Here is a 9,227-nt window from a genome sequence, read left to right as displayed (position 1 = left end):
TTTCGCTTCAGATTATTTGGAAGTGCCATGGGGAAAGATCAATGGTGTTTCAGAAAATTTAATTAGGCTGTGCACACAGACTGTGCAGCTCCATAGTCTGCTTCCAAAATACATAAATAGCAAAACAGAGATAGATCTTTCAGAAATGTCTGGGATCTTTATGAACCAGTGAACATGAAACCACTGATCTCCATGCTGCACAAACATATTGGCATTTGCAGCTCTTTGGCAGGAGCAGCCTGCTTACCCCAACAATGTAGCTGAGCTTTTAACAAAGTTAGTCTTTCAGAAGAGATCAGAAAGTAGATTCTGCTGGATTGTGGGTGGTGTCTTTTCATGGCAAGAGTTTTTATGGTTTTAGACAGCCTTTCAATAAAGTAATAGCCCATGTAAGTGCTATTCCACCTCTCTCTCAGTGGCTGGAAGAAGCACTGACTCTGTGCTGACCTTAACTCCTTGGTAAATGGACAGGCCTTTAAGTGACTCACCATGTCCCTAACCGCAGTGGTCTGGCTGCAGGGGAACACTTGCAGTCCCAGTTTTTGTTATTGAAATTTATCCCACGCTTTCTGCTGGGCAAATCTGAGTTTGGTATAGCATACTTTGCTATTACATGCATGTCTCTAAGGTGAGATCCCTGATTCCAAGACCTCATCTTGGGCAGTTTCTGTTGTTGACTTGCTATAGACGCAGCTTTACCAGGGCCAAGGCAAGCTTACATGACTCAGGCTCTGTGTTATTGACTTTTTGAGATGGAGTTGCCTTAAGGAGTCACCCTGGCCTCCAGACAGCTTGTGAACATGCAAATCATAGAAATTATAAAATGGTTAAGTCTGAAAAAGGCCTCTAAGAACCCAGCACTGCCATGTTCAATACTAAACCATGTCCCCACCTGTCCCATCCACAAGTTTTTTAACATTTCCAGGTATGGTGATTCCACCACTTCCCCGGGCAGCCTATTCCAATTCTTGATAACAATTCAAGCAAAAATTTTTTCCTAATATCCAATCTAACCCTTCCCTACCACAACTTAAGGCCATTTCCTCTCATCCTGTTACTTGTTACTTGGGAGAAAAGACAAACCCCACCTCACTACAACCTCCTTCATATAGTTGTAGAGAGAGATAAGGTCTTCCCCAGACCTCCTTTTCTCCAGACGAAACACACCCAGCTCTCTCAGCTCCACATCATCAGACTTGTGCTGAAGACCCTGCAGCACCTCCATGTCCTTCTTGTAGCGAGAAGCCCAAAACTGAACACAAATACAGCAAATCAGAATAAGATAGCCTAAAAGGAAAACCAATTTGGAACAAACTGCAGTTGTTAAAAAATCAAAAAAACCTCAGAAAAATCAATCTCCTTCTGTTATGCACTGAATTATTTATTTGGCTCATCTAATGGACCATGAAGGTGAATTACACAAGGATTTGTCCACTGTTTCCTATTTAGAGATGGCTCAAAGACTGAAAGGTTATCTGTATACACATCAATTAAATGCCTGACAAACTGCTTGAAATATTTTTAGATTTAAATCAATAAGTATGTATTGAAGAACACATATAAAGGACACTTTTCTTCCTAACACCTACAATGTAAACAAAAAGGAGCATACAGAAACACTTTGCACTTTCCCTCTTCATCCCCAGATTATGTGTGACTTCTTCCAATAACAAAATCTGAAGGCTGGTTCTTTGCTGTTGAAATGCACTATATGATATACCACCATCAACCCAGAATGGGTGTTTACTTACACAGCTCAATAAATCTCTGGTACAAGCAGGTGGCTTTTTTCTTCTTTAATTGTTTGTATTGCTATAAATCACCTTGCAATCTAACTTGGCTAAATCCCTAATGCACAACATGAGTATATTTTGGCAGTGCCAAAAACCTGCTTGTACTCCTTACTGCTTGGCTAAGTCAACACAAGTTTCTCAAACTAAATAAAAATGCATAAAATACATTTAAAAATGTCACAATCCAAAGGAACTCTATCTTTCTGATAAGAACTAGTCCAGTCCCAGTGTGCTTGGCCACATTTTGCTGGCCATTCCTGTGGGGCAACCTTGGAGCTCCTGTACTCTCTCCCTGTCCTGGGAACACCCAGCTCTGATTCTTTTCTCATAGAAAAAACCTTTTCTACATTGGGTTAAGACAGGGTAAGAGTCATATAGATCCCCCAAGGCAGTGGGCTCAGAGTTTTCAAATTAATCCTACAAGTTGAGTGTTTTCTCAATAATAATATGAGTTTGTTGGTAAAACTGTTGTTATAAAATGGTCCTATCTACTGGTACGGCCCAGCTGAGGCACTCAATTCACCCTTGCTGTCTTTTCAAGTTATTTGGCTTTATTCAGAGCCTGATGCTATAGCCCAGGGTTTCCTGTTCCTGTAGTCCAGAACAAAACTTCAGAGAAGGTGTGATAATGAAATGTGTCACAAGTGTTTCATGCTGAGATGTCATAGAAGGAAATTGAGGTTGTTCTTCATTTTGAAAACTGATGCTCAAGAGCCATGTCCAAATACATAACGTTAACTATCTGAAAAAACTGCTGTGAAGATATTCAAAGCAGAACCTTTTTGTGAATATGATTGATCAGAAAGATTAAATGAATTTGCACTGATTAGCTTTAAGGAAGAATTGAAGAACTTATATTCAAACATGAAAGAGACCAGCACACTGGAAAAAAAAAAAGTCTTGTGTGTTTCTTCCTTTTCCATGACCATAGTAAATAGATCAAGAAATAATGACTTTAAGTTGTGCAATATAAGCTATGAATGAAATATAAGACAAGTAGGCTAATCGTTCCTCTAATGAAGCACAGGGAGTAAAATATTGCAAGATCTCAGTGATTTAAGCACTTCAAAGATCAAGCTAAACAAACTCTATCCAGGAGTAAGGGATGCTTGTTTCATCCTCCTTTAGGAGAGAGAAGAGTTTATTGCTGATTGTCAAAACACTATTGAGAGGTCCTTGCCTCTTCCCATGGCAAGTAATTTTTTCAGGACAAAGATTTCTAAGGTCTCTCCTAGTCCTGTGAGGTAAATACCCTCCCACTTCTTAAGTACCCTTGCATTCAGTTGCTGAATTTTCTTTAGATGTTTTTATCTGGTGGGTCATGTCCATGCAGTGCATCACAGATGGATGCTGACTTGCACCCTGCTTCTTGGACTCTTCCCCCAGAGATATTTTTACCCCTCCAGGCAACATCAGGTTACTGGTCAGAGCCCAAAGGTGAGTTTTCCCCTATTATGTTATGCAGCTCTTGACAAAATAAGTGATTTGCTGCCACCAGAGGGCTGCAGTTCTACAGCAGGAGCAGGCTGTGGGTTGGAGATTCAGCACCATGTCAGTCTCTGAGATAAACAACCCCAGAGATTCCTGCAGAGAATTTGCTTTGCAGTGAGAAGGAAGCTGGGTTTTGTCATCATTGCAATAGTAGATGTGCTGCAACAAGCTGTTGCTTCTGCTCAGGGGGACCAAATCCTGCTGGGATAAGGATGAGTCCCCTAGCAGAGGTGGATGTGCTGACATCAAGGTACATATCTGCTGCATTGCTCAGGACACATCTCCCGCCACACCTTTGGAGATCCAATGGCCTGGCCTGGCCAGCAAGCCAGTCACAGCTGGGATCAATTCAAGGCCATGGAAAGCTACACCCTAAGTTCAGGGACACTGTTTCAAGTTAGGGAGAGTTAAAGTTTGTTTGAATGGGATCATGGGAGTTATGATGTTAATATAGATTACGTTGCCTGTTATGATTAGTTAGGATGTTTCTAGAATGTTCCATGTTGTTGTATATAAGTTGGGATCACCCCTTGTTAGAAGTCTTAGTGTTTGGCTGTATTCAGGAGAGCTATTGTTACTGTGGCAAGAAGAATAAAGGACCCTTGGATTTCCCACCTAAGACCCATTGCCCACTGGCACAGACATCTTTTGTGAAAAATCCTTTCCTTAGAATTTTTCCCTTTTCTGGGAAGCTGAGGCTCCAGAGAAAGAATGTAAACAATGGTTATCTGCTGCTGTGGAATGCAACAGGTGCACCTGTGATTGGCCCATGTTGCATGTTTACAATTAAGGACCAATCAGAGACCAAGCTCTCTCTGGGACAGAATCAGAGAGAGCTCCTTTGTTTTTCATTCTTTTTCTATTCTTAGCATAGCAGCTTCTGAACTTTTCTCTCTATTCCTATTAGCATAGTCATAATGTAACATATATATCATAAATTAATAAATCCAGCCTTCTGATCATGGAGTCAAGATTCTTGTCTAGCTCTTCACTCCTGCAACCCTTGCAAGCCCGGTAACAGCCCACTTTTTCTTCTGCGCTGACCCGTCACAACATGACACAGATCAGGCCAAATAAATACTCCAAAGTAACAGCAGCACTGGGACAGATCCCTTTCTAAGATTTTTTGAAATCAGGCCAGAAGAAAGTCTGCTGCACACATCTAGTGCTCAGTTGTGCTCTTCAGAGAGATGGGCATGGAATTTGAGTAAAGGAAATGACATTGTTAATTTTTGTAGTGATCATAAACAAAATTAAAATGGCAGGAAATTTTTGTCTGTTTTGTTCTGGCAAGTCTGTGATAGTAAGTAAGTGATTTTCCCAATTGCAGTGGTAGGCAGACAAGTTTTACCCAGTTAAGCTGAGATGTTTTTCCCTTAATTTTGGCTATTCAAGAAGAGCCAAAGAAGAAATGCCACTCTGATAGATGCCTTTTCAGTCAAAGGATCAGATGTGAAAATTGGGTAAATACTCAGGATTATATTTTTAATTTTCTGTTTTCTTTTTATTCTATCCACTTGGATTATTTTTCACATTCTGAATAATGCAGAAAGCAGCAAAGGACAACATATCAAAAATAAATGAGATCTCTGACGAGGGATTCAGACTAACTCAGACCTCCTGGGAAAAAGAAGTAGAACTCAAGAAAGTAAGAAGACAGTTTGAGCTAACTGGAGATAATATTCCTTTCAGCACTTAATATTCCCTGACTTGGGGCACAGGATGGCACCTATCCATACACCTCATTATTTAATAATATTGCTAATTTGTAAGGACAGAACATTTGGAGATACTCTGATATGTCTGTATCTTGTCACTCTGAAAATGCTTAAGATTGAAATATCTATTTAGTCTTTGTAGAAATAACATTTCTTGAAAATTAATTCAGAAGCTTCAAGCACTGTATCTATTTCCTTGGCACTTCAAACCACAAAAAATTCACTTGAACAATTCTTGTTTTCTCAGAATGTCTTCAATGAATGAAATATTTCAGACCAAATTTTTCCATGCAACCTTAAGGTTTTTCCCATTTCTTTTTGAGTGAAAAACACAGTAATTGAGATATATATACTTTTGATGGGACCAATAATATACTTTACAGTATAGAAGAGAGAAAATAAATCCAGTTTTCTCACTGAAGAGTTCATAATATGAGGAAAGAAAAGACATAGCATGTCTCATAAACCAAATGGTCTTTCCTTACATATAGGAAAAAAAGAGTAGGAAGCTTTTTCTGTGGAGCTGTTTAATTTTCTGGGGGCAGAAAGAAAGTGGAAAGGCAGCTGAACTGAATATGAGTTTCATCTGAGCCCAGTAGGCAATAGTCCGAATTCCTGTGACAGAACAAGGAAAATAAGAGCCAGAGAAAATGTGCAATTGCTGCTGGAATAAATACCTCAATTGAATGAAGCAATAGAATCAGGGAAGGGAAACAAGAAAAGGCTAAAAAGAAGGCAAAAGGATAAACTTATATTTCTGGCTGATATTCAAAAGCTGTCGGCATATGCCAAGCTGGCTGCTTGGGGAGCACTACCAATGGTAATTCAGAGGAAGAGCTAATGGCAACTAAGCACTGACAGTAATGGGAGGTCCAGCATGGAAAACAGGACAAGGAGCCTCCAGCAGACTGGGGAGAGAATGGGGATGGCTCAGATACCCACTCCTCTCCTGCCTCTTCCCCATGAGTGGCTCAGTGCCAGCGTCTTGTTAAGGACAGCCTTCACAGAGGAGAATGAGTGAGACCACAAACCACACATGTCCCAGCACCTGCAAATCTGAAAAGCTGACCCTGATCCTCACAGCTACCAAAGGCACCTGCCACTCAGGTTAAACTGGCATTCAGAGCTAATTGGCTCTTCCTGGCCAAATAAAGGAACAAGAAGAGAGCCAAAAATGTGTATCTTTCCTCCCCAGCAGCACCCAAGTGCACACAGCATCTCCTCCCTGTCTCTGATGCCAGCAGCAGTTGCTGTTTTTTCCTCCCCAGGAAATAACAATTAAAAACCACACATGTGGCAAATGATGATGTCTTTTCTAATAGCATCCACATGGGTGTGTGCTCATTTTGAGGAGCTGCTCTCAGACACATTTGAGCAACATTTCATCACAATACTGGGGTGAATAGCCTCAAAATGAAATGAGCCATTATACACACTGTGCACAGAGAAGACTGCAAATTCTAAACACTCACCATTTATTTCTCTTTCCCTCCTCTCTGCCCTGGACATTTAGCAAAGAACTGCTAAAATCCTGCCTTAAATTTTCAGAATGTAATAAAACTAGGCAAGATGCTTGAATTCTCTCCAGCAGCAGATATATAAAGAAAGGTACTCAGTAGGGCTGATTTTTACTGGATCACATCTCCAGTGCAATGTCACAGAAATGAAGCAGACATGTTCTAATTCAAAAGGCAATTTTTAACCTGCCCTGTTTTTCTGGAAAATCATTCTGTGCTCAGAGCTGCCAAAGGCATTCTAGCAACAAACATACCTACAGAGAGACAAGTAAACAACAGGGACATTTGTGCCTTGAGAGCAGGAAACAGAATTCACCAATTGCAACAAAACTGACCAGAGAATTTTTTTGAAAGAAATTTCACCAGGGTAGTGTTTTCTTCTCCTCTTTCCCTAATTTCACCATAGATGAAAGTGGAAATGTTAAAGAATGTAAGACATTTAATAGGATAAATTAAGTAATTTTGAATAAATGAGAGGTGAAAACAGAATTCTCTCCCTTTTTGTATTGCTTGTCAGCTCTGCTTGCCATTGTGGAAGAATGGCTGGAAGAACAGGGTCATGGGTCCCTGGACATGCTGTACAAGCAAACCTCATGTTAGTTTAGCATAAGTAGGAGCATAAGTAGGCTGCACTGCTTGTTAGCTTGACATGAGTAGGCTTCACTTGACATAACTAGGCCTTACACCATGATAAGGAGTTTGCAAAGTATGCTGCATTATGCTGACAAGGTTGAAAGGGCAAGGACAGCAGCAAAAATAAGGAAGAAAAGACGTTTTGCAATATAGAAATAGAGAAGTAAAAGTGACAAGAATGAGGAAGAACCCTGTGTTAGAAACCACAAAGTAGGAGGAGTATGTAAAAATAACCTTTTGCTTTAAACCAATGAACTAACGACGAGTATGAATAATTACTGACGAGTATGAATAATTACTGAAAACATATAAAAGTACCACTGTACTAGAAATAAATTGAAGCTTGCTTTACCAATCAGATTGATTGATTGATTGCATGTTTTCCCTCGCTGCCGTCATGCCATGAATCCTGTTAAAGAGAAAACATGATAAAGCCCTTTGTTAGTTTTCCTTCAGTAAAAGTTCAGGAAACAAAAAGATGATGTCTGTGACTTGAGGAAAAGATCTAAATAGTATTCATTAGAAATTAAACACTTCCTATGATTGAAGCAACAGTCCATCTGTTCACTGCCATTGACATTGGTTTGCATCAGTCCAGCAGTCATCTTGTTGTTGTCATGGTGTAAGCCTGGTTAGAGGACATGAAGGCTACAAAAAAATAAAAGGAATTAGTGAGGTTAATGCATATAAGGGGAAAGACCAGCTGTCATCATAAATACAAGATTTTCCATGTTATAAAGGCATTTGAGGAGTCTCTTGTTCATCTCTCTGATGTCAGCGGGGGGAAAAGCTGGCTATGGGTGCAGTATCAATCACTGACATTCACAGATATTTAAGTAAAAAATGAGAGTCCTGTTTATTTCCAAACTGTTTCTGAATGGCTTGTGGGAAGAGCAGACCACCATGAAGAGCTTAGGTGGCAATTTCAAGTTTTGAGGTTTTGGGGGAATAATGACAATCCCTGTTCAACTGGTCTCTGGGTGTTTAAAGAGCAAGCTCCTAGACACCTAGTGTTTCTTAAGCTCTCCAGCCACTCTTTCCTCCAAATAGGTTATGAGGTCTTGCTGACAGCTGAATCACTGATGTAGAGCTTTTCTGGAATCCCCAAGCATCTACAGGGAGACATGAAAACAAAACAACCACCCTGTTTACACATCTTCACAAAGGCAGCACAGCAGAAGTAGACCCAAAAGGTAGCGTTTCACCCTTGCATCCCCCACCCTCAGCTGCTCTGTGCTGCTCTGCAGAGTTGTAATCACTCTTCTTCAATGCAGAGAAGGGCTCACTTCTTGAGTTTATCAGTGCACTCACTTCTGAGCTACATAGGTGTTTGGAAGCAAGATGGTAAAAGAGCTGCTAATCCAAAGATTACTTAATTACTCTGCCTAGTGATTGTTACCTGCTCATCACACAAATAAATGGCCATTTCTTTTTAAATTTGAGTTTTAGTATCGGCTGTTATGAATCATCTAAACAACTCACTGTCTCTTTCACTAAAATGCACTTTAGAGCTCCTTTATTTTACAAAGCAATTGTTGGAAAATTTGGGAGTGGTACCTGTGAAGTGTTTACCTATGTGTCTCTAGCTTCAGAAAAGTATTGGAAAATGCCTCTTCAAGGTCATGGTCCTAATTAGCCTTTTAATTGGTCTGCTTTTTATCCACTCTCTTATACCTGTGCTACCATGGCCTGAGTCTCTGAGTCTCTTGTTAGTACCCTTAGCTGTCATCATGCCTCCAGCCTTGATTGCATCTAAAAACAGCCAGCAACAAGCAAGGAAGTACCCTGAGAAGGCTATCAGTAGGATAAGGTTTCTGAAATTAACTTACAAACAGAAAAAAAGCTTCTCAGCAGTGAGAAACACCTCCCTCTGTCTGAGGGAGTTGCAAAAAGTTTCCTTTCCTTTTTGCAACTCCCTCAGACAGATTCTTCTGGTTTAAAAGACAGATGTCTGCCGAGGAATGGCAGGAATCTCCCCAGAATGGAAAATATGAACCCCTCCCTTGAAATTATAATAGCCTTGAAACATTATGGGGCTTTCAGGATATGGGCTTTTCAAAGATATGGGCAAAGAA

The sequence above is a fragment of the Melozone crissalis genome, unplaced genomic scaffold (assembly GCF_028551555.1).
Source record: "Melozone crissalis strain CALT ecotype California unplaced genomic scaffold, PUWL_Pcris_2 ptg000081l_1, whole genome shotgun sequence".
Classification (NCBI taxonomy): domain Eukaryota; kingdom Metazoa; phylum Chordata; class Aves; order Passeriformes; family Passerellidae; genus Melozone; species Melozone crissalis.
Note: the sequence above shows the minus strand (reverse complement) of the source record.